At 41.8% G+C, this 26,830-nt stretch overlaps 1 long non-coding RNA gene across 1 annotated transcript; it reads left to right on the top strand.

The window, feature by feature from the left end:
• The first annotated feature begins 628 nt into the window (after positions 1-628).
• On the top strand, positions 629-26,413 carry LOC106634772 (uncharacterized). The gene is made up of 3 exons (XR_001338144.4): positions 629-740; positions 23,123-23,239; positions 26,126-26,413. It is a non-coding gene; the product is annotated as an uncharacterized LOC106634772 (long non-coding RNA).
• The last annotated feature ends 417 nt before the right edge of the window (positions 26,414-26,830 follow it).

Genomic DNA, 26,830 nt, shown 5'->3' on the forward strand with positions numbered 1-26,830 from the left:
TGTCACCAGGAACTTCACTGAGCCTTCCTGAAGCTCTCAAGCATGTCATAGAAATATTGTCTATCTCAAAATTTGCCCTAGAAAGGAACCAGGAAGTTTTCCTTTTTAAAAGTTCTTGAGATGATATATGTCTTGAGTCTTGTGGGGATTCATTCAAATCCCTGGAGCTGGCATAAAGATTTTTGAAGTGAGAACATTTGAGCTAAAGAAGATACAGAAAAAAGTCTTATCTCGACTGCACTTACCTGACTAAAGCAGGGCCTCCCGAAAATACTGCTGCCATTAACCCCCATCTGAGGGAGTTTCCTGGAATTCCGCTGCCAGGGAGACAGAGTGTCCATTGCTATTAGCATTAAAAACCTCAACAGAACCTTCCATACCTTCTTATTGAAGCCCTAACCCCTCTCCCCTTTGTTAAATTTTGTATATGAACCCTTTAATCTCAGGCTATTGAGTGAGTTATTATCTCTGAGAACTCCTGTGTATGTGTAAATCGCCTATCTTTTCTCCTGTTAATCTGTCTATTGTCAGTTAATTCATGGGCCTTCAACCACTGGAACTAAATTGGATGAGGAAAAGTTTTCTCCCAATAGTTTTGGTGATGTGGATGGAATGGCTGGGACTCTGCTCCTCCAGAAAGTGCAGCTAAGATTTCAGGATCTCTGACTATGCTGACAAAGATAAATTTCTTAGCAGCCAGGTTCCCAGATCTCTGCTCAGAATCCCATCAAGTGAGGATGGTAAGAGCATCTTTCTGTCTTTTCTTCCCAAGATTTAGATTTGTGGGAGAAAACACTCAGAACTTATACTAACTGTATTGTGATTTGGTTTGAATACTTTTTAAAATAGATCTTTTCCTTCCCAGGGATAGCTCCTGTGTCCTTTCTGTCTCATTTTGTGTCCTGATAGTTTGGTTTGGATTCAGTCAGAGTGCTCACTCTCTGGCTTTCCGCATGCTGTGGGGTGCAGATTGTCTGGTCTGTGCTCAGAAGCAGCCAATTGTCAGGTTGGGGCTCAAGCATTTGTAGTTGACTGAAGAGAAATTTGGGTATCCTGGGCATCCCATTTTCAGCTGGCACCGTGCTGACTGTTGCCAGTGCTAAGGGGGTTTGTCTAAGTTCTCTTTCCTATTGTCTTGCTAGTGGAGAGAAGTCCCATCTCAGTATTATCTGCCCAGAGTCATGGATTCGCAGGTACATGATCAAAGTCATATCATTTTTATGGGCAACCGGAGATAGGAGTTTTCACAAGTATCATTCTTACTGCCTATAGCAATGATGATCTTTGCTTTCCTTCTCTTTGGCTGTCTTTGGAGTTGATTTTGTATCATGGGAGCTACATCTTCTGCACCCTCTATGGGGGTGTTTCCTGTGTCCACGATTAAGCTGTAAAATAGGTTTATTCATTATGAGTCACATTTTGGAAAAAGTGTACCTTTGGAGATACTAAATCATCAATGGCCACACAGCAGATCCTTTGATTTGGAACAGCTTTTAAATTTGAGAGGATTTTCAGAAAGCTCTCATCCTAAACAAATGTCCTGTTACCAATATGGGAGGATCAGAATGAAAGGACATTAAAAAAAAAAAAAAAAAGTATCACAGCTAGCCTAAAAGACTCCCTTAACAAAACTAAAGAACAGAAATCAGGTCTAGAACAAAAATTGAAATTCACACTCACCATAAACTCTCCCCCTCCCCTGCACCACCATCTTCCTCCTGCAAATGGCCCAGTTGGAGGCTGATATTCAGGGCCTGAGAGGAGCTATTAAAGATGTTTTCCCTTCCGTCTTCCCTCCTACTCTGAAGGTTAATTGGGCTAAAGTGGAGCAATGTACTCAGAGGAAAGGAATACATCCTAAAGTCTTTGTTGAATGACTTATAAAAACATTCCAAAGACACATAGCTCTAAATCCAGAGTCCTGGATCATTGAAAATCTCTTGGTTTCCACCTTAGTTGGAAATCTTATCTCCAATATAAAGAAACAAATTTAAAAATATTGTAGTTGGATAGGTAGGCCAATTCCTTAATGCTATTATTGAGGCTATCTGCTATGGTATGAATGTTCGTTCCTTCCAAAACTCATGTTGAAATGTAATTGCCATTGTAACAGTATTAAGAGTTAGGACCTTTAAGAGATAATTAGGCCATCATGGGTGGTATTGGTCCCCTTATAAAAGCATGAGTGTGACCCCCTCTTGTCCTCTCTCTTGCTTTTGCACCTTCCACCATGGGATAATGCAGCAAGAAGGTCCTTGTCAGATACCAGCAGCATGATGTTGGACTTCCCAGCCTCCAGAACTGTGTGACGATACATTTCTGTTTATTATTAATTACTCACTTATAAAACCACCTTTGCAAAATTATAATGGTGAGAAAATTGTGACAGTGAAAGAGATCAGACCTAACTGACTCCATCTTGCCTTTAACCTCCAAACTGCCCTTGTTCATTCCTGGGCATAGGCCAAGTTAACTATAGGAGGAATTAGTTTATAGGTTAACTTTGAAACAAAGATGATAACAGCTCTTTCCTGAAGCAAATCTTCTTCTTGTCTGGGGACCAGACCACCTTCTTAAAACTAACAAATTAGCCACAAGATTCGAAATTATAGTTCAGGATATGATGCAGCCAAGATTCCTAACCTCCCCAGTTGCTCTTATGGATAAGAGAACTATTGTAAAACCTAAGATTAGTGTTCCAGATATCTCTCAGACCCTGCATTCTGATGGACCAGCTGGTGCCACCCAGACTGGTAATCTGGCTCAACCAGTTCTGCGATCCCACCCAGAAACAGAAGACAGCAAGAAGAACCCACTTGGATCCCCCTATGATTTCATCTCTGACCCAACCAATCAGCACTCCCCACTCCCTAGCCCCTTACCCATGAAATTATCCTTAAAAAACCCTAGTCTCTGAATTTTCAGGGAGATTGATTTGGGTAATAAAACTCATGTTTCCCATTTGGTTAGCTGTGTGTGCATTAAACCCTTTTTCCTTTGCAATTCTCCTGTCTTGATAAATCATCACTATTTGAGCAGGAGGTAAGAAGAACCCTTTGGGCAGTTACAGTCTCGGATATTGTTATAGCAACACAAAATAGACTAACACACTGTCCCCTAATTCTTTGAAGAATTAAAAATACTGCCCTCACCTTACTAATTAAGTCTTTACAAAGACAGTAATAGGGCTCTAAGGATAACCCAAAGCCCACCTATATTTCTTATCAATCCCAAAGCCTCTCCTATTTATCTCATGATGCTTGCTGATACTTTAAAGAAGTCAGGACATTAGAAAAGGGAAGAATTATCCAATGAGAAGATATACTTAACCTTCCCTATGTTATATTTGTATGGGTAAATGCTATGAATATAAGTACGTCAGAAAGTATATGAGTTAAAACGCTTATTGTCCATATGTCCTAATATAATGTTAGTAGTCATAATTCCAGTTACTATCTTAAATGTTTTATGTCATCAGAACAACCACATATCCTTGTCAATTGCATTATTTTTATAACAAACTCTCATCAAATTTTTAGCCATTGCCATTTTGTCTTTTTTCATTGACAGGGAGTTATTGTTTTATTCTGATGCTTTCCTGAAAGCTCTTACAATCAGCTGTAAGGCAGAATGCATCATCTTCAGAAAAGGGAACATTTTAGAGACCCATAGAAATGACTGGTTATCCAAGGTAAAGGATTCTGATGGCTCTGCATAAATGACTTTGAGATCATACCACTGGACTGAGTAAGAATTTCCAGAATTCTAGTGGAGAGGCTGATGGGTTCATAAAACTGCTAACCCAAGATAGAGCAGAACAAAAATAAGTTATCATCTGGGGCTGAATGAACTGATGAAGATTGATTATAATTTTTATGGGTTGTATTTTTGTTTGGAACATTGCTGGTTCTTTAATATTCCATTTTCTGAATATAAGGAATTCCTTTCTCTTTTCTCTTAACCTATTTATAATTGACAATTTAGTAGATTATATCTTACAAACAAGAATGAAACTTTATATTTTTCTCCCTACCTAATCCCTACAGAATTCAGAAACTCATATTGAATATTCTTATTTTTATGGCGATACAGTTTTTTGCACAGGTTCCATAAGTATCTATTCTCCTTGTAACCGGACATAATTGAGGAAATTAGTTATATCACCAAGGCTTTAACTGAAATGTCATATTTGAGAATGATGTGCATAGAAACAGACATGACCAGGCAGTTTTAAGGAACTAAGGTTGACTTTGTGGAGCCACTGTTCACAAAGCCCTCTTAGCAAAACTGACCTTGTACCTGGCTTACAGTGTCCCCCGCCTCACAGATGAGTAATGAAGGTTACTTCCTGGCAGGCCCAGGAGCTTTAGAATGCTTTGGATACCTCAACAGGAGAGGATTTCACCCAAATCTATAGGTACTGCAGATAAAGTTCTCATGACAAGTTCTTGGCTTGGCCTCCTAGCCGAGAAAGGCTTTTAAAAGTCCAGTCTGAGATTCCTTATAAAACTTCCAGCAAAGCAAACTTTAAAAGGCCTGTGTGGTCAATTACAATTCTTGCTTCATTTATTACATGATCAGGACATATTTAATGAGGCTAGGCTTATTTTGTAAATAAGAGTAATCTTACTTTATCTTTTATAAAAATGGAGGTGATTGTAGAGAGAAATTTTATGTTTCAATGGAAAATTATAACACCCCTTGTGAGTTAGCAGATTGTCGTTCTGTTCATTGTCTTTGAGCTATTTTTCGTCTCTTCTAAACTGGATTCTACCATCTTGCACATTTTGTCAATAATTAACACTTTCATTTTTCCCCCATTCTCCTGACTTGTTATCACTGAGAACTAGCACTGCCCATTTCTTGAAGCTCTGAGTGCTGAAGCTGGACAACTTGATATAGCTTCAAAAGATTGATAACCACCACAACAATGTGGGATACCCAGCAAGTTTACCAGAACATGTGCACCTTCCATGCCCTGCTCCAGCAAATAACCATTATTGTGACATTCTCACTACCATCTTCACTCAAGAGGCTTCAGACTCAACATCTAGAAAACTTCTCGACTGGACTGGCTGCCTTCTATACTCAGAAATTGGTTCTGCTTGGTTCCAACCTTTAATCTTCATTTTTCTGTCCCTTTGCAGATCTCTTACCTCACAATTTCTAACATCAATCACTCTCCACAGCAATCAAACTCACTTTTTTTTTTTTTTGGTGAAATGTCCAGAACAGTTTCAGATGAAGGACATGTGGGGACCCACTTGGACCCCTAGACGTGATATAAAGATAATTTTTAAATGAAAATGTTGGAGCTAAAGAAGATTCAAAAAGAAATCTTATCTGAAATTCTCTTATCTGATTAAGTTAGAGTCTCCAGAAAATACAGCTGCCACTAACCCTCCTCCTAGGAAGTGTCCTACAAATTCAGCTGACATGGAAATAGACTGCCCGTTTCCACTAGCATAAAAAAAAGTCCAGTAGAACCTTCCATACTTTCCCTAACCACTCTCCCTCCTTCTTGGTTAAGTTTGGTATATAACCTTTTTTCCTCTGGCTAATGGGTGAGTAACTTATTACTGAGTATTCCTGCCTGTAAGTATAAATAAATCATGTCTTTTCTCCTCTTTTTTTTGGGGGGGGGAGGGTTGGGGGTGGAGTTTCACTCTTGTTGCCCAGGCTGGAGTACAATGGTGCGATCTTGGCTCACTGCAACCTCTGCCTCCCGGGTTTAGGCTATTCTCCTGACTCAGCCTCCCAAGAAGCTGGGATTACAAGCATGCACCACCACTCCCGGCTAATTTTTTTTTTATTTTTTGTAGAGATGGGGTTTCACCATGTTGGCCAGGCTGGTCTTGAACTCCTGACCTCAGGTGATCCACCTGCCTAAGCCTCCCTGGGATTACAGGTGTGAGCCACCATGCCCAGCCATCTTTTGTCCTCTTAATCTGTCCATCATCACTTAATTTGTGAACCCCCTACCACTGGATTCAAGTTGCAAGAAGAAAAATTTACCCCCCAATAGTTTCCTCTCTGCTTACTGTCAGCAGCATTCTCTGTCATGACTACAAAATTATCTATTCCTGTATGTGTGTGTGCACACACGCATGTGTGTATTTACAGAGACCTGGCAGCCCAGTGGGTTGTGACTGAATGCCTTTAGGAATTTCCTTGGGGAATCAAAGCTTATTAAAGTAGAAACACTTCCCAGAAGATCAGAAATCTATCTTCAAACCAAGCTTGTTCCCCTGCTTATTGCATCATCAGACCAGGCGGCTTAAAATAAATAATCTATTCAAAGCGAACCAATTACAAAACTCACCTTTCAACTCTTAGTTTTGGGAAATGGACTGGAAGGACTCCTTCAATGGTAACTTGACCATGCTGTCTCTCTGATGACATCGTCTTGGAATGCTGATAAACTTCTTTTAGTATACACTTTAGGGAGAAGACAGTTGTCTAAATTAGTGACAATCCTTGACAGTTGTGAGCTTTTGTGTCTGGTGGACTGGAATCCTTTCCTAACTCAATCACTTTTTAGTTTTGTAATCTTGAGCAATCCTTTAGCCTTTTTGAGGCTGCCTCAGTTGGCAAGGTGGGAGAAATAACACTTAACTTGAAAGATTTGGGGGGAGCATAGGATGAGATCAATGTATGCACTGGTTCTTTTCTTTCCGTCTTCTCTTTAAAGTTCTTTTGAAATTATTTTGGCCACAAAATTATTAATAATACTTTATAGGCAGCAAATGACACAGCTGTTCCCCCATTATAACGCACACCATCCTCCAGTTACTTGATATTCTTCACCTATTTTCCTGCTTCCCTTATTCTGGAAAAAAGATCGTACATACTTTATGTGGACAGAAAACAGTTTCTCCTATGAAAACCAAATAAAAAAGAAAAGCAGAATGTAACGTTTATTTTTGGCCAATTACTAAATTTTAAAAACCTTCCCTCTTTGATTTCATGAAGGTTTTCTAGTGTTCCCTTTAGCTTGTGTCTGATATGGAGTCTGGATCCCTTTCTCTGTCTTTTTCTTGCATGTCTAAATCTCATTATAGCTGGCTCTACCACCATGACCTGAGCCACCCTGAGTCTGGACTGACTGCATCGGGCAGTAAACAGGCCAAGATCTTTCTGGTCAGAGCTTGGCAGCACGAATTTAGGAAGATGCCAACATTGTTGCCAAATGGATGGCTCATATTTTCCATCTTTGTCTTTGTGGATGCCAGTCATGTGTTCCCTGTGGTGCCCAAATTGTGCAACAGACACTGGAGGCTCTGCGCCAGCACAAGGGCCTAGGATGGGGTTAGGCCTTCCTGATGGGCATAGGCCTGGATTGAGCCAGTGGATATATGTTCAGCCTGAATAATCAGCTATGGTGGGCTAGACAAAGGCTTGGTTGGGTATATGAAATCAGAAGCGAAGGCTGAGAGCGGCCCTAGGAAAGGAAAGACGGGATGGGTCAGAAGGGGGAACTTGGGTTGGCGCTGATTGTTGAGGTGGGTATGGCCACCAGGCTGGGCTCAGAAGGATAGAAGTTGAGGAGTCAGGTAAGGCCACAGCTTGGATATAGCTAAAGACAATAACTAAGATCATTCCAGATGCTTCTCAAGGGAGATGTGGTGCTGATGGAGGCTTCCATTCACTGAAGCATGGCTTAGAGTTTCTCCCAGCAGCTCCGCTATGGGGAAATCAATCTACCTGTTTTCTCTAAGACCTGGTGTGCAGTGGGCCAGGGCAAGGAAAGGGGGATACTGGTTCCATTGGAACAAAAGCTGAGTATTCTTTGGATCAGGGCCACTGAGTCTGGGTAAGCAGTGCTGTCTCCTGAGCTGGACTCTGAGGGAATCTAGATTTCTATTCATTCTTAGGGCTTGGAGAAAGGTCCCTGCCATGCGATATCTAATCAGAATGTGGATATGAGAAAATTAGTGATTTAGGAAAAGGGTTCTTCAATTTACATCTGTATCCATGTGAGAAGGAAAGAGGAAGAGGAAGAGGAAGAAGAAAAAGAAGAAGAAGGAGAAGGAGGAGGAGGAGGAAGAATCACTGTCCTAGAGTATATCAACAATTGTAAAACCCCTAAATCAATTTATTAGCCCCAGATCTGGAGCTTCTCTTGACCTGTAGTTTGTCCCTCAACCTGGTTTGTGGCTTACAGAACCCTAGGGATGGCATATAGTGGGCTAGGGGGAGGAGAGCAGGTGAATGATGGGGAGGCACTACCATGAGATCTTCAGCCCCCTGTTGAAGGGGTACATATCTCTCAGGACGCCCCAACATCTTCCAGAACTCTTTCCAGAACTTATTCTGAAACTCTTCTGAGTCCTCTAAGCATCCCTAGGAAGGATGTTTCTGGTCTAGATAGCAGGTGAGATCCTTCCTTTGCTTTAGAGAAATGAGGTCAGGAAGCTTCTATGACCTCTTTGGTAGTAATGTCCACACAGAGAGTAAAACGAGGTTGTTGGATTGCAGGAGGCAGGGCTTGGATGTCCTGGAAGAGTGCCACATCTTTCCTTAGAGCTGCTTTTTGTTCTGATACTGAGGTGGCCATCATTGGCCCCAGACTCTGTGGCTCAGCCACGTCCCAACAAAGTGTCATTCTAGAGGGAGAGACGGCCTTCCTGAATGACTACATTCTAGTTCCTGAAGCCTGCCCTTGACTTTTTCTTGATTAACTTTCCTGAGACTTTAGGAACATTATATGCACTAAGTACATAAATTAAAAGTCTGCATGTAATAGTCTCTTAATAGGCAAATAAGTCTTAGTCCCAAAATGGAAAAATATTGCCCTACAGTACGTCTGAAAAAAACACACAAGCAAACCTGAGCCTAAACCAAACAAATAAACACCCTTGGCTTCTTCAAACTTTGCTATAAACAAACAAGAGACCTTGCAATTCTCAGCAGAAATGTCTTGTGCACATCAAAGCAAGATATAGGTGCTTAAAGCTTGTCATGGGTACTGGAATACCTTCTGGATGTGAGGCTACGTGCAATGTAGGGTGAGGGGAAATGTGTAATATCTGTGGCCCAGGCGAAAATGACCTCATCTATCTGTATCATCTCCACCCACAAAGTGCTTCTTAGATTGAATTATCCAGGTGATTGCTTTATCTCTCCACCATGCATTCCACATATAAAATTATCTTAACATTAAACACTGTGCCATTCTTAAAAATGGAACCCAAGCTCTTATAGCATTTTACAAATCTATAGTTTGATTTGTACTTCCTAGAATTATTTTTTATAACATCGCTTTTTAAAAAATTCTCAAGAGTGTTGATTTGCGAGGCTGAGCTCCCTCAGGAATAGACTGACCTCCAGCAACTGTTCATTCCACCCCTAGTAGGAGCTTGAATAATGACTGAGTGACAAAGTGTCCCATTCAGTTATTATTCAACTATATTAAATTGCTAAAGTTGGTAATTGGAGCATATCTTATTACAAAGGCAAAAGTTCAACATTTTTCCCCAGGCACAATAGGCTTGCACATTTGAAAACTTCTGGTCTGGTAAGGAATAAGATGTCAGGGCATGGAGCATGCAACAAATTAAACAGGGGAAAATATATTAACCAAACCCAGGCACAATTACCAAGCATTACTTTGAAGATATTTACCAATCTCAAGCTCTTTTAATAGGGATGGGAGAGATAAAGTAGAAGGGGATCTTGAAAATAAATCAGTATTCCTAAGCTCTAGGAGGCTGACACAATTGAGAACTGTCATTTAAAATATACTGGGGGCTAATAATAGAAGGTAAGTACAGGTTATTGACAACCTACTGTTTATCCACATTGGTTGGCGCTCATGCTGTATCAATTATTGAATATTTTGAAATCTGATTTTATTAAAACTCATTTGGATCTACAGTTATAGGCTATGTATTGGAAGTATCATTTGGGGTCTGACTGAGATGTCCAAGTTTTTCTAAAATGGTACTGCACAGAAGGAGCAGTTTTACTGAGACAATAAGAGCTTTGGGTACCTGCGTGAATGTGGTCACACCAAGTTACTGCTTCAAAGAACAAGAAACGAATGCTGTGAGAACTGCAGAGACCACAGCCTATAGTGGTATTCCCCAAATGGGCCTGATCAGAAGACTCAATTGGGGGCAGTTGTTTAATAATTTAGATTCCCAGGTACCTTCTCTGGAGATTATGATTACTAGGTCTGTCTAGGGGAGGCCTAGGAATCAGTATTTTTGACAGTAGTCCCAGTGATTCTTTTGGTAAGACAAATTTGGGAAACATCTATTGACATTCATAATGCTACCATTCATTCATTATTTTAATTATTTCACAATTACTATGGTATTTTTCAAATATGAACCTAGATTCCCCACATAAAATCACCTGGGCTGTTTGATTAAGATCCTGGGCTGCAGCCCCATTCCAAACCTACCAGATAGATCTCCAGGGATAAGATCCAGAAATCTGCATTGTAAATGAGCCTCCCAAGTGATTCTTAGGTAATAAAGTTAGGGAATACTTGCAGTGTGTGTCAAGCACATCATATGTTTCTTCAAGCTGTCCATTCTCAGTCAATAGGCAACAACCACTTCATTTAAACACCTACTAAGGCAGGAATCAGTGAATGACTTGCGTAGAGGTGATGTAAAGTGTGAAGGGAGAGTGGCAGCTCTTCCTGCTTTAAACCAGCCATCCACAGGCTTGTGAAAGCAAGAAGGGAGGCTACCCTTCAGACAGAGTGGCCAGGTTTTGGGGCACACGGGAGAGGCAAGTGAGGCCCAGGCCCTTTAAGACTCTGGAGTCTGTGGATGTGGCCAACCAATGCCTGGCTGGACCCAAAAACCCCACGACCTCAGGGTCAAGGGCTAGGGCACTGGTGAGAGCTCTCACTCGGAATTTCCTGCTGGAGTGCTAGACCTGCAGCACATAAATATACTTTACTTTTCTTTCTTCTCCCATTTCCTTAGTTTTGTTTGTGGAACAGTATTGGAGCCTTCCCGGGCATTGTTTTCATTCTGACACCATAACAAGGTCTGCTCCCTATTCACTTTCTCAGTCAGAAGCCTGTGGAGTGTTCATTGTTCCTGTGGATTTTTACTGATGCACAATTGTGTTTAAAATAACTTGTCCAAAGTACGTCTGGAAAATAATAAGTACATTTATTTTAAGTAAATGTTGGCAGGTGATTCCAATTCTGATTTTCTTTGATTGCTCATGCAAATGAAAATTTAGGTGAATGCCCCTCTGGTTTCAAATGGTAAGAGTAACAATAACAGTAATAAATAAGGTACTCAAGAACTTTGAGGGATTGTTAACTCTAGCATAGGATTTTGAGTAAAAAATCGGAATGGACCTCAATTTCCTCATCTGTAAAATGGGAATCATAAGACCTGCCATAGCTACCTTACTGGGTTGCTGAAAGTCCCGTAACTCTATAGTATTGATGCTTGGTGAACTATATATAAACTTTTTACTTTACACATACATTGGTTGTTGGGTTTAATAATTGTTTTTCTTGATACTTTTTTGCCCTCTGGCTTTAGATGTCATTGAAACATTTTTACACAGCATCGGTCAACCTAAAATAAAGCATTGAAAACTCACAGGAATTTGGGTAAAAGTTGCTTATCATTGCAATTCCCTCCATTACAGAGAAAATTGCTTGCACCAAGATATTTTATTTGTTAAGGTCTGAGAAGGCGGAAGTATGATCCAAATAGCAAAGGTCCCAGTGGCAAATGAAAGGCACTTGGAAACTATGGTGCATTGTTCTGTTCTTCTGGAAGGCAAAATACTGCCGGGATGAGGACGGAGCCATTCCAAGTGGGTGATGAAATTTACTTTATTGACATTATCAATAAGGATGTATTTATGGGAAACAAACATGAAGTATAGCTCACACTTACAGGATTTGGCAGGTAAGCAAAGCGAAGTGGGGTGTCTAATCATGAGGCCCAAACCTTTGAGCTTGCTTGGCATTGGTTTCAGCTCTGGATAGCTGTGTGGGCTTCACGTCATTCTCTTCCTCCAGGAAGCCTCAGCTTTCTCTTGCATAAAAAGGACATAAAGCTCTCCAGTACACTGTAAGATCATAGAAGATAATATTTTGTACTTGAAGTTAAATATCACACATAGTTTATCCAGTTACTAGGTAACAAATATTGCTTCTTTCATGTGGGTTGAAATCCAGAAAGATACAGAATAGAGTTAGAAAGTGCCAAGTGGAACACAGGTCTCTTGAATATTTTGGCTGTGTAATACAAATATCTTACTTTTGGTTTTCTTTTTCAAGGATACCCTATTGTAAGATCATCAAAAGGAAAATAAAAGCACCCCTCTTTAGGTATGTAGATGAAAAGGAGCTTTATCCTTCCAAATCACCCTCTCTTTCCACTTCCCAGAATCTTGTGAGAACAGTGAAGACTTTGGTACATTAAATGCAAGTTCATAAAATAATTATGGCCATGTCTTAAATTCATGCATGTTATTACAAGTTGATGAATCATTGCTGGTTCCTGCAGAATTTTTGTAACTGGAAAAAAAATGTTAATATATTGATGGTTAGAGTTGCCAGATTGACAAATCCAGAGAACAAAGAACTTTTCTTTTAGGATTAGGTAGGAGTCATAGCCTGTTTAAAGCCGAAGGAAACTTTAAAACAATCAGTTTATAGATGAGAAAGCTGGTGCAAAGATGCAGGTAGTAACAGTAATAATAATAAACGTTTATTGTGTTTTGCATACTAGATTTGTACTCAGTGATTTGCATGCATTATTTCATTTAATTCTCAAAACAACTTTGGAAATAGGTGCTATTACTAATGCTTTGTTAGAGATAGGGAAACTGAAATTTAGAGCGATTAAGCCACTTACTCAAGGCTAAACAGCTTGTTGATTCTCCTGAGCTGCGTTGATGAGAAGTACCATTCATTCATTCAAATAATTAATTAACATTTATTGAGCACATATTATATGTCACACATTGTGCTTCACACTGGGAACACAAAGGTAAACCAACAAGATATGATCCCATCTTTGCAGTGTGTGCAGAGCAGTGGGAGAGACAGACATATATCAATGGTCATATCAACACATAATTACAAAGCAGAACCAGTAGGTTTTGTTTGTTTGTTTGGTTTGAGACAGAGTCTCACTCTGTTGCTCAGGCTGGAACTGCAGTGGTGTGATCTCGGCTTACTTCAACCTCCGCCTCCCGGATGCAAGCGATTCTCCTGCCTCAGCCTCGCAAGTAGCTGGGACTACAGGTGCCCGCCACCACACCTGGCTAATTTTTTGTATTTTTAGTAGAGACGGGGTTTCACCATGTTAGTCAGGGTGGTCTCGATCTCCTGACCTCGTGATCCGCCCACCTCAGCCTCCCAAATAAACCAGTAGTTTTTAAGGCAAAGTACAGGATCTGTGAGAACAACGAAGTCTTTTTTGTGCAAGGAGACAGAGTGGCTTCTCGGAGGATGTAACTGTCATACTGAAACCTGAAGGATTAGCAGGAGTTAACTAGAGAAGTTTAGGGGAATGTAAGAGTGTCTCAAATTGGGTGATTCAGGTACAAAGGCCTTTGGCTGGAGTGCAAAGTGCTAGTGTGGGGATGGGAGGTGGTGGAGAGAGATGAGAGGAAGGCAGGGGCTGATTCTTCAGAACAGTGAGATATTTGGTCTCTAACATGAGAACAATAGCTTTGGGAATTATCTTCACAAAAGGTCACCATGTCCTGCCAGTTACCTAATATTACAGCCTTTCTCCAGGTTTCTTCCTCCCCAGATGTCTGGAGCACCCCAGAGCAATGGCCTTGGGTCTGATAGTCCTATAGTTCCCAGGTCCTTCAAGGTCCTCCAAGAACCTCAGATGCTTTCTCTGCCCCATTCCTCTCCTACCCACTTACTGTAAGACTACAGTACACTCTCTTAAAGTGTTCATGTGTGTGTGTATCTCCTCAATGTTCATTCTTGCTCATTTTCCCAAATGCCCAAACCTTACATGTCGGACTGACTCCATTTGGTGAAGCCACTGAAATTCCTAGAACACATTAAAAAAAAAACAATATGCCTGTCAAACCATGTAGTTTTATCTCATGTTTGTTGATATATTTCATTAATAGCTTCAAAACTTCTATTACAATCTCACTTAGGTTTGGAAGACAATGCCCCAGTACCACCATCCTTACTGACAAAAACTATCCTTTACCCATCGTCTGGCTGCTAAGACATCTGTTACAGCTTCTTTCTTTAGTCAAAAGTATTCTCCAGTCAGTTAAAATAAATGAATAATCTGAAAACATGGAACATGTAAGTTATCAATCATTTATGTCATAATGGAAAGAGTTTTGGATCTTTCCCATGGGCAAGTTTCAATAGAAACGGAGGGGAAGTGCAGAAGGTCACTGAGCTCCTGGCTGAGGTGGGAAGGAGAGACAAGGAGGGTGGAGGAGGAGAGTGGGGAGAAGACGTTCACCTCTGTGAAGCTGACAGCTTTTAACAAGGTCACTTTTCTTTCTTTCCTATTCCTAAATATGATTTATTTGTTCTTTGGTAATTATCCATTACATTGAGTAAATTTCTGGTTAATACTTTTACTGTGGTTTCCTTTAGGCTGTAATTATCGGGAAACTTTTGATTAAAAATAGTAACTTAAAATATAAACACTTAACCCTGGCTATATAACCAACCACCCAAATAGACTTACATTTTTTTCCTATTTCAGTTATTTTCTATTCAAATACAGTAAAACATTTTAAAGGAAAAATGTGCCCAAAGGCATCATTTGGCTTAACGAGAGATGCTACTCTGGAAAAAAAAAAAAATTAGCTAAATTCAACAGCAGCGTGATTCAAGATGATTGACACTTGAGAGTGGGCATCCAAGTTCCTTTCACGAATAGTAGGGGGAGCTTGGCTTCAGCTGAACATTTACTTATCAGTGTTTGTGCTACTGGTTTCCAGGCAGTGTATAAATTACTGCTTGCTTCTGTGTGGTGCAGAAAATAAAGGCAAATTCTTTCTTTTGGGAGGCAACCAGTCTATACCTGATTTATTGGATATGGTAACACTGGGCCGACTAATGAGAGGGATCAAAACGAGCCATGACAAAATGGCAGTGTGCTAAATCAGGAAGACTCTGGAATTCTGCTGTTACATTGGGGCTTACTGCTTGGCTGGAAGGAAATATGCTGTAGTGGTTAGAGGGAAATGGTCTTTCTGTTCCAAACCTGTATCTCCAGCAACTTTGAAGTGGTTTATAAAGTTATATTTCAAGCTATGCAGCCTCACACCAGGTGTTAACCCAGGGGTAACTGTTTGTTAAGTTTCCTTCAAAGGCTGTTCAGGGACTTTGAACAAGTGGAAAGTGTCTGCTGTTTGGGGATTGCCAGCATTGTTATGGGTACAAAGTGATTCATCCCCACTGAGGAACAGTCACTTCTGGCCAGAAAGAGGTAAAATGGGTCACTGTGTCAAAGATAGCCAAGGAACAGGAAGAAACTCAAGACAGAGCTACCCAGATGGGGGGCAGCTGCAACACGATGGTGGTCCAAAAGTGTTGCTTGAGTTCTGGTTAGCAGGTGCATGGGGTGCCTAATGGAAAGTGGATAGAAGCCATGGGAACATGGGACCCCAATTGTTTTTTTCTTTCTGTTCCTTAAAGGGAAATGTTAGCTAAAAGCAAAAAATTATCTTTCCTTTATACGGAAAGCTGACCAGTTGTCCTGTGTCATGCCAAATGGAGAAACACAACAGCTAGCATGTGTGGTGGTGGAGTGAAGTGGAGGTCAAACAGAGAAGAGTTTGACTAATTACTCTTGGAAGGGAAGGTTACTTGGTATATTTGATCAAGCTTGTGACAATGCCATTGTAAAAAAAATTTTGCTCTTTTCCCACATACCAACCTCCTTTTTTTCAATCAAAGCCATATGATTCAACCAGAAATTTTGCTTGACAAGCATTTGAAGAGGCCAGAAGAGGATGGCAAGGGAGTGGTCTGAGGGCCCCAGCCTTTCCCACTGTCCCATTCCCTCTGCATTTTACAAAGCAGATCATCCCTGGAGAGGAATCAAATTCCTGTGAATCTCCAGTAACTTTTCCAAATTTGTTAAACATAAAAAAGCCCAGGAATGAGCATAGGCCAAGCTAACCATGGGAGGAACTTAGTTTATAAATTAGGTTTGAAGCAAGGATAATAATAGTCCCTCCCTGAAACTGATCTGTGCCATATTCAGGGGCTGAAACTGTCTTTGTAAGACTAATGAAAGGCCACAAGATTACAATTATGTAAGGGGCTGAATTCTGTTAAAATGTAGGTATAATTTCTATAATCTCTTACTGCTTAGGAGTCATGTGACCAGCGGTCACAAGATTTGTGACTTCCCCAATTGCCCTTGTAGATAACATCATTATTGTAGAACTTAAGATTGGTCTTTTGAGATGTTTTTCAGACTGACCTCACCCAGAATCATAATGCATCACTCAACCAGTCAAATGGCCCCCTACCCAGAGATGGATTTAGCACATAAGGACCATTTTCCACACCCCTATCATTGTATCCCCAATACCCACTGAGTGTACCCAATCAGCATACCCACTCCCTAGTCCCTTGACCACCAAACTATCCTCGAAAATCCGTAACCTCTGAGCCTTTCGGGAGACTGATTTGAGTGGTAACTCCAGTCTCCCATGTGACAGCCTCACATCAATTAAACACTTTCTCTACTGCAATACTGCAGTCTCAGTGGATTGATTTTGCCTGTGCAGTGGGCAGGAAGAAACCACTGGGCAATTACATTGGGAGGGTCTTCACATCCCCACTCCCCACCATGACTCTTAATGCTCTTGCTCAATGTGCTCCAGGCTCACAAGCTCCTTCTTCCTTCCCCCTCAATTCCCCCCAGATAGCTCCCATTGGCTGTAGCAAAGGTAGAATTTACCCTGTCTTCATAATTTTAAGAACCTCACATTACTGCTTAGAATAGTACAATTGAAGTCCAACCTACCATTCCTACTATTAGGGAATTCAAAGTCTAGCCGAAAAACAGAGACCTCTCTACATCACTGTGGAAAAAAAACAACAGCAACACTGATTTATGAATTCACACAACACAGCACACACATATGGTAGCTGGCAAAAGGCTACAAGGTCAGAATGAAATTTTACACAATTTATGCAGCAAAACAGAAGAAATAACAATAATACATCTCCCACAACCTTAAGAAACAAACAATTACATCTTGAGACAGGCTCTCAGGTTAGCTCCAGAGGCACATGTTTGCATTTGGGTTATGGGACCCATGACCTTGAAGACATCTCTGTAAAACTGGAGACTGGTCTTATCTCACCTCTGGAAAGACCCGTTTACATTCCGAAAGGTTAGAACAAGGACTTAAGCCTACTGGTTTTCAAGGAGAGTCTTACTACTACTAATAGTAATAACAGAAAGGTTCGTAAGCATAGAATCAACTTCTAATATACCCCTCTCCCATAGTTAGAAAACATACTGTCCCTTTTCATACCTCCAGCCCGGAGGCTCTCTGTGGCTCTCTGTGGCTTTCTCCTTCAATGCCACCCATTATCTGAATACTTCTGTGTAGAAGCATCTGTAGTTGAGAGTCAGGTCACACAGTGTGGTTTTCCCAAGTGACACCCTCCTTTGGCAGAAACAGCTCCTTTAGAGATCAAGATGGCCGTTCCCTGAGGCCCAGGGTCTCAGCAAGCTAGAAAGAGGAAAGCAATCTGATTAAAGGAACCTACATTAAACTCTGTTGATGGCAGCCCTCCAACCTGCCCGTTAGTGCTGTTCATGTGAAGAAGCAGGGAAAGAATCCTTTTAGTCCATTGAATCACATGTTAAATTAGTTCTAGAAACTTGGAGATTGAGAGGGAGAAGTATGTGAGGTCTTCTTCCTACCACTTGCTTGAATTTAACTCCAAGCACCTACCCAGTGCATCTTAAAATTTAGCTCGATGCTTGTAATGCCTATTTAAAATGCACACTTCTGACCTTCTGGTCTAATTCAGCAACTTTGAGGTGGAGCCAAAAAATCTACATTTTTGTAAAGCTCCCCAGGTGATTGTGATACCAGTGAAACCCAGAAATACTGACCTTCTTCATGCAGATACCCAACAGCCACACTTGAGCCCATCTGCCTAGCCAGGGGTTTCTGGAAGCTAGAGTAACCTGTGCCCACAGTGACCTAGGTCACTTGAAAACACTTCCCAAAGTGTATTTTGGACTCTAGGGACCTGATCCTAGGGATCTTAATAAGTGTTAGAGGGCTGAGATAAACCAAGTTAATCAAGTGTTTTTGCTGTGGGACTTCTCAGACCCTTTAACATTAATATATCATGAGTCTCGAGGAGAAGTATATAACAGGTAAAATGTTTCAAATTTATATGGCCACAGAATCATCTGCGAAATCTGGAGCACATCTTGGGAAAGTGTGATCTGCAGATCATCAGAGAAGTTTTCTGCTGTGCGTAAATGACTACTGAAGTGTTTGATTTTGCTGTATAAAATAGTGTTAGATATGTAAATGTATGTGGGCTGAATCATGTGTAATAAATGTCATATGCTGAGTGATACACTGTCCCAGGCACGTAATAAGTGTTACATACATGATCTCATTTAACCTTCACAATAATCCTGCGAGATGGGCATTATTCTTCCTATTTGATGATAAACTGGGCTTGGAAGAGCTTAAGTAACTTATCCAAGATCACACAATTAATACAGAACAAAGCCGAGATTCAAATCCAGGACTCAAATCCAGCTCAATCTGTCTCCTAAACCCACATCTTTCTCCTTATACTCCACTGCCTCCTTAGCAACACAGTAATAATTACAGTGGAATCTCACCTTCTGTGGGGTTAGGTTCTAAAGTGAAGTGCAATCAAAGGTAAATTAGAAAAAACCTAAGTCACTGATAAAGTATAGTTAGTTATACAAGGTTTTGGGCATATAACCCTGCCCCGTATTATGTTTGTATAAGTATATAACGTTGTGTATGTGTACGTAAAATATAATTTTACAGCATTTTTATTTTTAAGTATGCAAAAGAGACAGAACTTGTTTAGTTGAATTCATGTAAGTTAAACACCTGTATAATGTCTCTCTACACATGCATACCTCTAAATGTGTGCCAGACTAACAGTGGTAACATCTTACAGAGTTTTACAGCTTTAGAACCAGAGGGAACTTCTATGGTCAAGTGGTCTGTGTTACATTTGACAGAATTGAGGCACAAAGAGGCTGTCCCTTGCCCAACTTCACTGTCTACCTTCATTTCCAACAAGCTTTGGGAGCCTGTGTGTCTGCTCACAGCTAGGAGGAAAGCAGAGGAAGGCCAGTTCTCCTTACTTTTTGCCTGTTGTGGCCCAGCTAACCCAATAAATGAAATTCAGGTTGCTGTGAGATGGTCAAGGTCTGGGCTTTACATCTGGCAGGGAGACAGCTCCTTTCTGAGGATGACAGCTGCAGCTTCAGCTCTACCTGGGAGCTGTCTCCCCATGGGGAGGATGTTCATAGCCAGCTGTCTTTTCTGTGTGCAGTTCCTGGGATTGTTCAAACTGGTAGAAGCTGAGAGAGCCCAAGGGAAGGAAATCTGCAGCTATAGAGCCCAACATGCCTTCTACACACACACACACACACACACACACACACACACACACATGCCCTCATTCCTTTAAAACAGAAAGAAGCCAGAACATGTGATGTGGTCAGCTGTTTGGATTCTTAGAGAGTGTTGAGTCTAAGTAATGGGGCAAGTTGTGGGGAGGGCACTCATGGTTTTGGTGGGGAGGGCAGGGACCATTCCCGCTCTAATCAGAAGGATAAAGGAAGTAAGCAGACCAGCAGACCTGGCCTCCGGCATGTGAAACAGCATCCACATGCCCCCCTCCCGATGTCCTATCAGATCTCATTAACCCTCTCCCATTCCATTATCCAGGCACCGCCTCCTTACCTGCCTTGATTATCTCAGCTAGCTGCCAGGGTTGATAAGAAATCCGTCCCAAAATGGCAGAGGGCTAACAGATTAAGGGGTTCCCTCTCAGGGACTTAGCCCTTCAGGTGGGCTGTCTCACAGTTCCCAATTCTTCCAGAGCCAAAGGAAAGCCACAGAAGCATGAAGTGTCAGGAAGATTAGACAGACATTTCTGGGCCACAAGCCTGTGTGATGCTTTTCAGATCAAAACCCAGGTCGTGCCTGCTATGTTTGTAGGAAGGAGGGAGTCTGGGTGGGAAATTAGAGAAAGTACAGCACCCTCTGGCCTGAAGAACCTTTCATCCCTGAACTTGGAGGTGTAAGCTGCCCTTCTGAAACACAAATCCTTATCTACTCTCATTTTCCAAATGTTTTGTGTTTCTATATGAAAATCTTTAGATTTGCTGAACCACTGGGCCCCAAAAATATGGCCCAGGTCACTCAAACCTATATATTTTCTTCCTATGATTTTCCTCAGGGCAATTCATGTCATCACAGGTGGCCCCACCCCCCAAAGCCTTCACCTGAAGGTATTGCAAGCCAACTTTCCAGTTATTTGTTAAAAATAAAATGATCCTTAAATGATGTGATGGTCAGCCAAGATACTAGAATTGTTAGCTTTCATCGGACAAAAGGACTTTCAGTGTCAGCTACGGGTATCAAACTCCCTGGGAACTTGTTAGCATGCCAATCCTGGGCTGAGAATATGATTTTAAGGGGATTGATGCTTTAGAATTTCTGGACTAAAGGTTGCTGTTTCTCTTGAAGTGGCAACTCCATTTGAGTGGCAGGTTATCCTGTCTGTCATTACCTGGAGAATTATACAGAAATCTTCTGCATAGCAAGAAGTCCCACCACACTCAGGGCATTGGGGAAATAGGGTGGTGGCAAGCCTATGTTCAGTTAGGGGGATCCCTGCCCTGTGCTGCCGGAGGAAGTGCCCTGTGCTGCAATGAGGAAGTTCACTGCTGTCTTTCTCAGAAACTCAGACCAACATGAAAATAGGACTCCTGAACTTAGAGCCTATGTTTTGTCCACAAGATTATCCAATCTGCAACAAGCACCAGAACTTGTCTGAGATCCTGAAATCCAGAGATCCTAGCCAGCTGGGCATATACCAAGCTCTAGCATAGAAGAGAGGCCGGCTACTCAGCCAGGGCACATGGCCCTGGGGCAGCCTGGCCCTGGACAGGTGGAGCCAACCTCTCCAAGAACTTTCCAACACTCCACCGTTTTCTGTTTACCCCAGAGGCGTATTAGACTGACTGAGACATCCCTGAGAACACAGGGAAGCTTCAACTACCTAAGACTGAAATCATGATCATCATCATTATCTGGTTCTAAACAAAATCATCCTAGGAGGCAGCATGCCCTTGTACAAATTTCAATTCTGATACAAATAGCTGTGTGGCGTTAGGCAGATTCCCTCTCTGTGCTTACAGTTCCTCATCTATAAAACAGAGTTAATAAAAGAACCCCAATCCCGGCACTTTGGGAGGCCGAGGCAGGCAAATCACGAGGTCAAGAGATTGAGACCATCCTGGCCAACGTGGTGAAACTCTATCTCTACTGAAAATACAAAAATTAGCTGGGCATGCTGGTGCGCACCTGAAGTTCCCAGCTACTCGGGAGGCTGAGGCAGGAGAATCGCTCAAACCCAGGAGGCGGAGGTTGCAGTGAGCCGAGATCGTGCCACTGCACTCCAGCCTGGTGACAGAGTGAGACTCTGTCTCAAAAAAAAAAAAGAATCCGTCTCTTAGGTTCGTTGTAAGAATTAAATGAGACAATGTGTACCAAATTCTTAACAGAGTCTGGAATATAATAAGTGTTCTGTAGACAGGGCCACAGCTAGCATGCAGGGTGTCTTTGTGGTAATTGGAGAGGGGTGTGCTCATTTGGGTAGACACATTAGAAAAAGATGTCCCTTCCTCTGGGCTGGCTCAGGCTGGTGCCTGACTTGGGAAGCAGAGTTCCTCCCTCGGCTGGCCACCCTTTGGCTGGTCACAACCCACAAAACTGAAGGTGGAGGCCCTGTCCGTACATGTTTGCTATGGTAAGTACCAACAGTTCTTGCAGACGGACAACTGTGTGCACTCTCACTGTGGAGGCCCCCTTGGAGGAGGTAGCTGACTCTCACTTCTCAGAACCACAGTGCTAGGCTCAGCAGAGTCTCATCTTGATAAACTTCTGTGAGAACAAAGGCATGGGGACACACTGAATTTTCCTTTTCTGAGCTTGAAACCAGCTGATCATGCTTCCTGTTTCTCTAAGGGCTTCCCTGACATAGACGACTTGCTTCTTTCAAATTTGGTCATCGCCCTCTTGCCTTCCTGTGTGAGTCAGCGTGGCTGCCCTTGTGCACGCCAGGCTCCTGTCTGTGCTCCGGGGCCTGTTTCCTGGCCTCCCCAGGTAATTCCCCTCGGCCAAGGGTGAGCGTCCCCGCCCACGTCCCCTCTGCCTGGAGACGTGCGTGCGCTGGGGACATGAGTCACAGCAGCCCGCCCATCCTCTGCATCTGAAACTATTATTGGAATGCCTCTGCGCACAGCACACGCCTGCTTCCCAGATTTCACAGGCCCCTGCTCAGGGATCTGCAAACCACATTGCTCAGCCCGAGATTCCACGCGGGTGATCACGAGGTGGTTTGCTCTAAGCTGGAATTTTTCTAAGAAAGTAGGTTTCTTTAAGCCAGGCATTCTGCATTCTTCAAAAAGCATCAACCACATGTCTCCAGCGAGCGCCTAGCAATGTGCCTGCCTTAATGGGTAATGTAAAATAAATCGTTCTGGAGCTCTGAGAAGGACACAGTAAAAAGAAGAGCAAAAATGAGCATCTCAAATAAGAGATGTGGCAGGACAGATCCTTATGGGCCTGGAGAGTTAAACCCACAAAAAGAAAGGGAAGAAAGAGGCAGAAGATCGGGAGGAGGACCATGAGAGAGAACCAACAGAGGCAAACAACTTGAACAAAGATGCAGAGGGAGAATGTGTTGGACTTGTTTACGGGAACCTAAACACGGAACCAAATTTGAATTTTGAAGATCCTTCTCTTTTTCTCTTGCTAGGATGATTAATAGCCTCTAGTGTGAGAGAATTTGTTGTTGTGAGGTGATAAAACTGCTTTGAATGCTATAAGGTATACAACTCTTGTCTCCCTTTTACAGATGAGGAAACTGAGGCACAAAAAGGTGAAGTCCTGAGCTCACAGTCATGCAACCAGCAGGTGGTGAAACACACCTCCGAGCTGCCTGCCTCCTAAGCATCAAGCTTTGTGGCCTAGGGTGAGAACAGATTTTTGTTTTTCCGGGTGGATATTTGAAAGGGAGGAGCTAAGGTTAGTTCACTGATCCTTCTTCTCTGAACTCCTGATGCAGGTTTCCCTTCTTCCATGCTAGATCTTGGTGTATGTCCAGGTGACTAGGATCTCAGGATCTCAGGCAAGTTCTGGTGCTTGCTGCAGGTTGGATAATCTTGTGGACAAAACAGGCTCTAAGTTCAGGAGTCTTATTTTTATGTTGGTCTGAGCTCCTGAGAGAGACAGCAATTAACTTCCCCATTTTCCCTATTTGACATGGACACGAGAACATGAGACTAACAAAGAAACAACCTTTTGCTAGACCATTTTCAGATCCTATGAAAGAAAATGATAAAGAGAAAAGTAGCTCCTGGGGCAAAGTGGAAGCAGATCCTGGAAGAAGTTGCAGGTGGGCTTATGTCAGAGGCGCCCTAGCAGTAGGTATGCGAAAAGAGAGCAAGGGAAAGATGGGAAGTCCCTCCTCAAGCAGCAAACGCATGTGGCATCCCAGCATGGCTGGAAGCCACCTCTATCACTTCCTTCCGCCGGTGACAATGAAACGGAAAGGGAGCTTGTGACTCACTTCACCTGGCAAGGTGGTGCTGGAACAGGACACTTCCGTGAATCAAGGCTGATTGATCTTATTCTATTTCTAGACACATATCTTACCCAGAGTGCCTCTCCTTCTGAAAGAGTGGCCACCTCATAAAAGTGAAGAGAACACTGTCAGTGGGAATGTAAAACGGTGCAGCCACTGTGGAAAAACTTATGGCATTTCTCAAAAAATTGAAAAGAGAATTACCATATGACCCAGCATTTTCACTTATAGGTATAATATATACCCCAAAGAGTAGAAAGCAGGACTCCAACTGATGTTTGTACACCATGTTGATAGAGCATTATTCACAGTAGCCAAAAAAATGGAAGCAACTCCAGTGTCCATTGATAGATGAGTAGATAAACAAAATGTGAAATACACATGCAATGGAATATTATCCAGCCTTAAAAAGGAAGGACAGTCTGACATATGCTTTGACATAGATGAACCTTGAGGACATCATACTAAGTGAAATAGGCCAGTCACAAAAAGACAAACACTGTATGATTCCACTTACGTAAGATATCAAGAACAGTCAGACTTTTATAAGGGAGGGGGAAATGAGGAGTCGTTTAACGGGTACAGAGTTTCAGTTTTGTAAGATGAGTTTTGGAGATTACATTGGTTGTACAATAATGTGAGTATACTTAACATATCGTTAATGGTACACTTCATAGTTAAGATGGTAACGTTTATGTTGTGTGTATTTTATCACGATGAAGCAATTTTAAAAATTTAACAAATGAAGAGAAAGCTTGTTTTTGTCTGCTACTTGAGTGTAACTATTTGAATTGACTTGAAGGAGGAAGCTCTGGGCCAGTGTGGAGCTTGAGCATAGGCACAGGAGAAAGGGAGACTGAAGACATTGTTTCTTGATCTGAAAAGGAAAACATGGTTCTGCAGTTGTGACAAGCTAAAGGAGACTGGAAGCTTCCCTGAGAGTGAGCTACTGAGCTCTTGCCCCACTCCTTCTCAGAGTTCTCCAAGGACACACATCTCAGTGTCCCTGCCTAACCCTACCGCCCCAGCAAAGCCCTGGTCCAAACAATGAAAGATGCCTGTTTGAACTTAGGACAATCCCATGGTTTGCTTATTGGACACTTACTAAGGATTTCACTGGCATCTTCTGGTTGTAATTCTCTTAGCCTCCTTTAAGGAAGGTCTTGTTACTATGCCCATCTTTTAGATGAGAAAACTGAAGCACAGAGAGCCTTTGAGATCCATCTGATTTAAAAGCTGCTACTTTAATAGATCTCTGATAAACAGACATCTTCTGTGATTGCATTAAATAATTTTTAACAAAAATGAAGCAATTCAGTTAAAGATAATATCCAAATGACCAGCTTTACTGGGGTGAAGGCTAAAAGGAATGAGCAGGTTGCCATTAGGGAATGAGCATGTGCGTGTGATGAAGAAAGGTAAAGAGGTATTCATAGTCTAAAGCATTTAGTTGAATTCTTGTGGTTTAGAAACATTAGGTTACAAGTAGTTAACCAAGTGGAAAAAAAAAAGACACTCAAAACCACCACACTGTTTTTGGCACAGTAATATAACCTGGTAAGTGTACTAAAAATTACCCATTTGGTGAAGGGTAGGGATGGCCCTAAAATAGAATTTCCATTGGCACCTCTTCTTTATGTTCTGCCTTTCAGCTTTATATACCTTCAAGTTACAGGAAAAGCTCTGCTGAGCACTCTTGGATATTTCAGACTTTTCAATGTGACCTCTCTAAAAACCTCCCCCACCAATCAAAAATGCACAACCAGAAACTGTTTCTGCCACAATAGTTCCAAGTTCACATCAGTTACATTTTGTTTTGTTTTGTTTTTTGAGAAGGGGTTTTGCTCTTGTTGCCCATGTGGGTGGCATGATCTTGGCTCACTACAACCTCCACCTCCTGGGTTCAAGCAATTCTCCTGCCTCAGCCTCCTGAGTAGCTAGGGTTACAGGTGCCTACCACCACAACTGGTTAATTTTGTATTTTTGGTAGAGACGGGGTTTCTCCATGTTGGTCAGGCTGGTCTTGAACTCCCAACCTCAGGTGTCAGTTACATTTTTAGAGGATGAAAAGGTACACTTTGGGTTTAAAAATCCATTGTAAAGGAGATGCTTTTTCAAACTTTAAAAAAGAAGAACCTGACATTTTTCAATCCAAAATGGACTGACAAACATTCTTTCAGTTCATCTTGTTTAAATAATGAACATCAGAAGCCTATTGGTTAGTATTTTTCAAAAAATAGTAGCATTCTCAAGATTTGTTTTTGTTTTCAACAGATCTACTTCATGCTCCAAATATTCATGGACCTTCCCAGGACCTCAACAAAACAAAACCACGAAGAAAAACCTTGACATGAACCCCCAAAAAAACCAGTCAGCAATATTTTAAGTTAAATTTTGAAACAAATCCAAACGGGTTCCTCCCCATAAATCTACCAGTAAATTGTGCAGAATCAGAACTGAAGCCATGCCCTTTCTTAAAGTATTGAATTAGAATAAATGAGAACATCTAAATATTTTCCAAATTCATATTCCAGTTATAATATTCAAGTTTCTTAGTTTCTCTCTGTTCACATTCAACATGAAATAGTCCCATTAGTCAGTAGCAAGAGCTGCAACATTTCTACAGGTACTAAAGGATGTGATCAGAGCAGGGAAGATGGCCAACAAGACGATGCCACTCTAGCGGGTGCCCATCCAAATCATAACCCATGAATACTGCGGCTTTATTATCTTGGACAACAGAAAGCTGATCTTGTAATTGGATGATCACCCCTGCTTGCATGCTTTCGAGTAGTTACGTATGACAAAAGGAGCTACTGGTTTTGTGATGATGGGTTTCTGGGTAAACCCTAGATGCAGAAGCAGCTTTTAAGCAGAGCCGAGCAAGAGTCAAATGGTTCTGAAAAAAGTTTTAACTCTGAGATGACTTCTCCCCGCTTCTTTCACTCTACCCTCTCAATCCTAGAGCAAGTGAGCAGA

This window comes from Pan paniscus, chromosome 4 (genome assembly GCF_029289425.2).
Source record: "Pan paniscus chromosome 4, NHGRI_mPanPan1-v2.0_pri, whole genome shotgun sequence".
NCBI lineage: Eukaryota > Metazoa > Chordata > Mammalia > Primates > Hominidae > Pan > Pan paniscus.